This window comes from Berghia stephanieae, chromosome 2 (genome assembly GCF_034508935.2).
Source record: "Berghia stephanieae isolate SIO BIC M18660-M18661 chromosome 2, UCSD_Bste_1.3, whole genome shotgun sequence".
NCBI classification, from domain to species: Eukaryota; Metazoa; Mollusca; class Gastropoda; order Nudibranchia; family Aeolidiidae; genus Berghia; species Berghia stephanieae.
In genome coordinates this window covers 13,649,601-13,657,373 of record NC_088361.1, presented here as the reverse complement: position 1 = coordinate 13,657,373, position 7,773 = coordinate 13,649,601, and the positions used below count along the sequence as shown (strand labels likewise).

The 7,773-nt window shown below is 37.8% G+C and overlaps 1 long non-coding RNA gene across 1 annotated transcript; it reads left to right on the top strand.

Moving 5' to 3' along the window:
• The first annotated feature begins 836 nt into the window (after positions 1-836).
• On the top strand, positions 837-3,080 carry LOC144963873 (uncharacterized). The gene is made up of 3 exons (XR_013643728.1): positions 837-856; positions 1,628-1,713; positions 2,920-3,080. It is a non-coding gene; the product is annotated as an uncharacterized LOC144963873 (long non-coding RNA).
• Positions 3,081-7,773: the final 4,693 nt, after the last annotated feature.

Below are 7,773 nucleotides of genomic sequence, written 5' to 3'. Positions count from 1 at the left end.
AATATAAGTTGAAATCATATTGTGACAGTCACTGACGCCTGTTGAAAAATTTAGAGGTTTAGAAAATAAATGGGTTTGTTGGTGAGCATAACATCAATTAAAGACGGTTTGCAGTTCTTTTTAAAACATGTTGGTTTACATATAATATTTACTAAGTTAAAAACGTCACATATATCACATAGAGTTTTTGATTTGTTTTCACAGTTCATATCGTAATCTAGGTCGCCAAACTATCAACAGATTGTCACTATGTTTGACGCCTTTGTCTATCATGGTACTGACTTGTTTGTAAAATATCTCGTCCTTTGTTGATGGTGGTCTGTAGTTGGAATATATAATCCATTTAGCATCGCCTAGATTTATTTCATGGACGATGCCCTCTATGGTGTGTGATTCTATGTCCGGTCTTCTTCTGGTTGCAATGTCAGATCTTATCCATGTTGCTATTCCTCCACCCTTGCTGTTTCTGTCGTGACGTTCAAATCTGAAGCCCTCAACTGCAAACAATGAGTCTAGAAAGGTTGAATCAATTTTAGTTTCAGAAATGATAAGCATGTCCACCAGATTGTCCAAAAGTAATGGTTGAATTTCGTCGAATTTGTTTCGTAGACTATTTATATTCAGATGGCATATTCGAAAATTGTGAGGATGAGATTTTCTTTCTTTCCTTAATTCTTTAGCTATGCAATGTGAGTTTGTTTTTTCCAAGATCAGCTATCTCCTCAGTCTTATTTTGGCATGATTGAGTGTTGATATTAACAACACGTTGATTGTTTTTGTTGTAAGATGTGTCATTTATTGTTTCTGATTGGTTTGCCGTTTGTACTTGAGTCGAAATGGGGACGTTAATTAATGCGTGAGGAAGTCGAAGAAAGGGACGGTTTCGAGACATCCGTTCACCGATTTCAGTTGTTGTGTGTTGTTTGTCTTGCTGTTTTTTACTGTTTTTGTGGTCGTTCTGGAAACAATTGAATTTGATATTGGTAAGTTGTCGTAAGGTGCGTTTTTAGTCAATGAATTGTCTAGTAGTATAGTGTCAATGTTGGTGGGGGTCTTGGTGGGTGGTGAGAGGGGGCAGGCCGATGACCAGTTCTCACGATAATTGGTCTCTGTTTTCGTCTTCCACCTCGCAACTTCTTATAAAAATATTTTTGAATAAAACAGTCACTGTTTGAAAAGGGTTCACGACAAATAGTTCTGTGATATAAAAATTGATTCGTGAATAAAATTTCCAAAATTGATAATAATAATAGGGCCTGGTGACCACTTGTCAAGTTAAAATCCATTTTAAATATGAAGACATAAAGTAGAAAATCATGTAAAATCACAAAAAATCCTAGACAAAGTCTAACAAAAGTGGTATATTTTTAAAAGTCCTTTAGATGACAATTCTTGTGATATAAAAATGTAGATTAAAACTGTATAGAATCCAAGAAAATCCACAAAAACACGACATATAAACAACAGCGTACAATACACGTCTTGCCTGTTAGGCAGCTACACAATACTGTATTGAAAATAATGTCAAATTAATTAAGAAACTAGGGAGCAGGCACCGTTATAAGATAAAGAAAAAAAAAACATCCAAAAAATCAGTCTACCTAGACTGAGGATCGTGTAACGGTAGCACGAACAATTGCCATGGTGATCTCCCTAGGAGTTTCGTGGCTGTCGGCGGACATGACAATGGCACACTGCCGATTTTGCGTTATGGTAAGTTTCATCATCATCATCATCATCATCATCATCACCATCATCATCTCTCTCTCTCTTTCTTTCTCTATCTTTCTTTATCTCTCTCTCTCTCTCTCTCTCTCTCTCTCTCTCTCTCTCTCTCTCTCTCTCTCTCTCTCTCTCTCTCTCTCTCTCTCTTTCTCTCTCTATCTTGCTTTATCTATTTCTCTCTCTGTGTGTGTCTCTCTCTTTTTCTCTCTCTATCTTTCTTTTCTCTCTCTCTCTCTCTCTCTCTCTCTCTCTCTCTCTCTCTCTCTGTGTGTGTGTGTGTGTGTGTGTGTGTGTGTGTGTCTCCCTCTCTTTTTTCTCTCTCTATCTTTCTTTATTTCTCTCTCTCTATCTCGCTTTATTTCTCTCTCTCTCTCTCTCTCTCTCTCTCTCTCTCTCTCTCTCTCTCTTCTCTCTCTCTTTCTCTCTCTCTCTCTCTCTCTCTCTTTCTCTTTATTTTGAGCAATATTTAAAGCTTTTATAACTCATTCGTAAGGAACATGATTCACAAGTTTGAGAGTTTTTGACAATATGAGGGTCATTTTAATCGATCGAGATTTGAAGGACGAATTTCCTGGCCAAAATTTTAATACATGTTTTTCATATCTAAGACAGAGTACTGACCATAACGTCAGTATTTTGGCGTCTCCTCTTCTTTACTTTGTATGCAGACATTGAATCTATTATTTAGCGCGGCTATGTGAATCAGAAGGTTCCGGGTTCGAGTCCCACTCTGATCGGTGCATAATTGAGGACTAGGAAATGGCTCTTTACCTACATTCTCTCGCCTTACTCAGGTGCAAAATGAGTAACTGGTCGTTAATAGCGTTGTCTATGTCCGAAAAAAAAATGTAATATCGCCTAACAGGCGTCATGTCTCATCCTACATGTTAAGCGTTGCTCTTGGCTAGGGACCCCGCTTGTAAAATTTGAGCTTGAGCTTTTTATATAGCGCAATATCCGCTAAACATGTTCAAAGCGCTTTACAAAGGGTTCCTGACCAACAGCAATTTTTAACACTTAGAACCAGACACGACGCCTGTCAGGCGTAAAACACTTTGAGCACTTTTGGTGTATATTACGCTATATAAAAGCTTAAAAAATAATTTAAAGTTGTTTCTGGATTAGCCGTATCTTAAACCTATCTAAGTTGGCAATCTAATCTACAAATAATGAATTTTACCTCCCTTAATCCAGGAGTGAGTGTGGACTACCCCAAGCCAGTTCAGGAGAAAGGGATGGTGAGGGGTGTGTATGGACCGTATGGTATCAGGCTGGACGAGTACCAAGGGTGAGTCAAGATATCAACATACTTCAAGAATGGTACCGGGGTTGTTGTTTTGTTGAAAAGGGGAAACCCTATCTGTCTTCGTTTAATACATTGGAGCTTACATTTCAATACTTATCGGTATTTTTAACGAAGGATGATAAAGGCTGGTTCTGTTGACGAATTTAAGAAATGAGTCGACAAAGACAACCTGCCGTTGTGTGCTGGAGAGGTGATGTTACCCGCACAAAATACGCTTCAACAGTCATGTCGTCACTTCCCTAGTAATGACGCATGGTAACTTAGTAACTGGCTCTAAACTATCGGGCGGAACAATGGTGGACGCCCTTATGAAATATTTCTCCGACGAGCATAAAAGTGTATCCAGAGGAGAAACACATTATACAAATGATAATGTTTTGACTTTTATACATTCTGATCACAAGACACATGAAAAGTTCTAGCCAGCATGAAGAATAAATAATACCCATTTTATTTGTTTAGAACCACGATGGCCGCCGTTGCTGGCGACGTGACATCAGACTATTGAATCCAATTGCCGAATTAGTCACCGTCCTTACAACGCTCACTTCTAGGCAAGAGACCAGCTAGTCAGAGACTAGTAACGTTAAAAAAAATCCGATTTTTTAGTCACTTACTCCCTTAGGATTAAGACTAGCAAGTCATTTACTGGACTAGTAAATTATTAAATCTAGTCCACTTATATAAAATTGGTCCCATACCTAAGAATCATTTGCGTAGGTGGACCCAAATAGCTACATGATTATTTATTTAGTAATAATTTAGTCTCAATTGAATATTGTAAAGAGTATGATCCTCAAATACTAGATTAACCCTCGCCCCCCCCCCCCCCCCCCCCCATACAAAAAACCAAACAGCTACACACTACTTGTTACACACTTATATCCAAGAGATATTAAAATGTAATCGATACAATTCTTATCTTTCTTTTAAACGTTTCCCTTTGATTCAATATTTGTTTTGTAACTCATTTGATACAATCTCTTAATGAATGATAAAATACAATAGAATGTATATCTATATTTGGTACACACCCACTCACTATCTATTTAATATTTACACACCGTATGCACCGACTTAAACTTACGGCTCTATCTTGGTCTACAGTTATAAATAAATAAGCTTATCAACTGAGATTTTATGACTATGACGTCACTCTCAGCTGTACTCGGAAGAAAAACAGCCCCCCCCCCCCCCCCCCCCCCCCAAAAAAACACCCAAAAAACAATAAAAAAACAAACGCGTTTTCAAACTTTTGGTCAGATTACTCCTCCTTAAAAAAAGTAGCCCATCAGAGCAATAAAGCCCACGGAGCCCGAATTCATCCCGGTTTCTATAGTGTGAAACGGACAATAGCAATTGCTTGCTATCCTATAGATAGGATGCTCGTCTGTCGCAAAGTACTTTCCGCCAAATCTAACAGACTCAGCTACCCATTCATTGCTAGGTGAACAGAGGGGTCAGAACAAATTGAAGAAACAATGGGGGCCAGAGTAAGAGCAGGCATCAAGTGGATAGAGGAGGGAGAGAAATGTATTCGATTCTTTCTATCATTAGAAAAGGCCAGGGCTGTAAACATTACAATTTATAAATTTAAAAGTGATGAAAATAATTATGTTACTAATGAATCGGAAATTCTAGAAACTGTTAGTAAATATTATTCAGAACTTTACACCGAATTGAAAGAAGACGAAACAATAGAAATGTTGTGTGATGAATATGTAAAAAAAAAATATCACTATCCCTAAAATAAAAAATGAAGAGAAAGAATTCTGTGACAGATTTATTACGTTAGATGAAATTAGGAGTGCTATGGAAAAAATGAAAAATGGATCCTCCCCAGGACCAGATGGAATTCCAGTAGAATTTTACAAAGTTTTTTCGGATGCATTTGTGGATCATGATGATGGCAAATCATTGATTTGTAAATCTATTTATAGTGACTTTTCTTTTTTTCTCCTTGGAAACTACGATTTTTTAAATTTCAAGTGCGGCTATGTGGTCTAGTGGTATGACACTCGCTTTCGGATCGGAAGGTCCTGGGTTCGAGCCTCGCGCTCGGCGCATAGTTGAGTCTTGGAAAAGGCTATTTACTCACATTCTCTCACCGTACTAAGGTGTAAAATGAGTACCTGGCCGTTAACAGCGTTGTCTTTGTCTGAATAATTGTGATATCGCCTAACAGGCGTCATGTCCCGTCCTACATGTTAAAATGTTGCTGTTGACCAGGGACCCCTTGTAAAGCCCTTTGAGCATATTTAGTGGATATTGCGCTATATAAATCTCAATTTTCTTTTTTTTTTAAGTTGGCATCTCTGCTATTGATCAGAATTACGAGATATCAGATTTTTTTTAATCATTCTTTTTTTTTTTTTTTACTCAGAAAATCAGAAATTCATGCTTTAACCTGTTAACTGCGACGCTCTGTAAAAATTCGTATTTAACAATTTGGCCATGAAACTCGTCTTTCAAATATCGATCGATTTAAATGACCCTCACCTTGGCAAAAACTCTGAACCACAACACCTCTCGAAGTCTTCCTTAACTCCTCAGGTTTGACAGTCTTTGCCAAGATGAGGGTCATGTAACTCGATCGATATACAAAGGACGAGATTTCTGGCCAAATATTCAATCAATTCGTGTTTTATCCAGAAACCGGCAGTTAACTAGATAGTTAATCTCCATATCAGCGTCTGGGATATCTCGAAATGTTACCAGATTGATGCATTGGGCAGCCAAAATTCTAATGTAAATCCTAAAATCGATAATAAAAATCTTTTTAGCATCAAGAAAAACTGGCTGTAACAAAAGCCATTAGATTTTTTTTAATTTCAAAAAATAAAACAATAACCTTGAAACTCAAAATAGATTTTAATTCTGAGAAAATAATCCTTTGTATTAAAACTTTTTAATCCGGTATTGAAAAAAAAACTAAAACAAAAGATAAATAGCAGAAAGTACAAAGAAAAATCAATACGGCCAAATACATATTTGTCTTTTAGAGACACTAGGCCCATGGAGCCGGAGTTTATCACGGTTTCTATAGATAGAATGAAGATGACGTCATTCTGGTCTTTGTTATTGTTAGTGCCATCCGCGTTTATGAGTAGTTCTCACTAAACTGTATTAATCAGACTATACACGTTCAAGGTTACACACAGTTTGTGTGTTGATCCGTTATACTTCCGGATGGCAATGTTGTGAACTCCTTAGCCAAGTGCATACTATCTATTGCCTGAAACGGATAATAGCAATTGTTTGTTACCCTTTGGATAGGACACTAGTCTATCGCAAAGCCAAATACATACAATACATTATTTGTTTTCTTAGAGACAGAGACATCGCTGTTGCCGGCCAGGTACTCATTTTACACCTGAGTATGTTGAAAGAATGTGAGTAAAGAGCCTTTTCCAAGGACTCAACTATGCGCCGAGGGAGGCTCGAACACAGGACCTCCCGATCCGAAAGCGAGTGTCATACCACAAGACCACGTAGATACACAACACTTCCAAATATATACAATACAGTGTTTTCTTTTCTTAGTATGATCAGAGTACGTTCTATTTCCTACATTGATAAATTGAAATGAACCCCAAACTTGTGGAAGATTTCTCAAACCTGAGACTTCTATGACGTCATCGGAGTCTCAGGTTTAAGAATTCTGACAAGTTGGGGATAATCTTAATTTACTGATGTCCTTTGAAGCCATTATGCCCATGGCGCCGGAGTTTATCTTTGCTTGCACCCCTTTGGATAGGACGTTAGTCTATCGTAAAGTCAAATACATACATTTAATGTTTTCTTCGTATGACCAGAGAACGTGTTACTTCCTATATTGATAAATTGAAATGAGTCCCTAATTTGTGAAAAAACTGAGACGTGGTGGAAGTCTCAGGTTTAAGAATTCTGACAAGTTGGGGAAAATCTTAATTTAAAACGAAAACTTGAGCTTTTATACAGCGCAATATCCACTAAACGTGCTCAAAGCGCTTTACAAAGGGTCCCTGACTAACAGCAACACGTAACATATAGAACGAGATATGACATGAGCCTGTTAGCCTATATTACAATATTTGTTTCCAACAGAGACAACGCTGTTAACGGCCAGGTACTCATTTTACAAGTGAGTACGGTGAGAAAATGTTAGTAAAGAACGTTTTTCCAATGACTCTACTATGCGCCGCTAAGAACGGGACTCGACCGGAACCATCGTTAACGTTTAACCTGACACTAGAACCTTAGCCATCGTAAAGTTATCGCCTGACCAAAAAATTACGTCAAAATGCCAGTCTTTTGCCACAAAGAAAACAAAAATGTTGTATTCAATAGTTCAACCAATGAAATAACTTATTTCCTTGAGCTCTACTAACGACAACTCACTAGACGCTACACAAACCTAAAAAATGACGTCGAACTGCCAGTCCTAGAGGGGTCTTGTGTCAGGCTATAATATGTAAACGATGGCTGCGCGAGAACCCATTAGGACTTATAGATAGTATGCAGATGACGTCACTCAGGCCTTTGTTATTGTTTTTGCCATCCACGTTTGTGAGTTGTTCTCACTAAACTGTATTAACCAGACTATAAAAGTTCATGGTTACACATGGTTTGTGTGTTGGTCCGTTATACTTCCGGATGGCAATGTTGTGAACTCCTTGGCCAACCGCATTCTATCTATAGTTTGACGTTATTTTTTAGGTTTGTGCAGCGTCTCGTGAGTTGTCGTTAGTAGTACTCAAGGA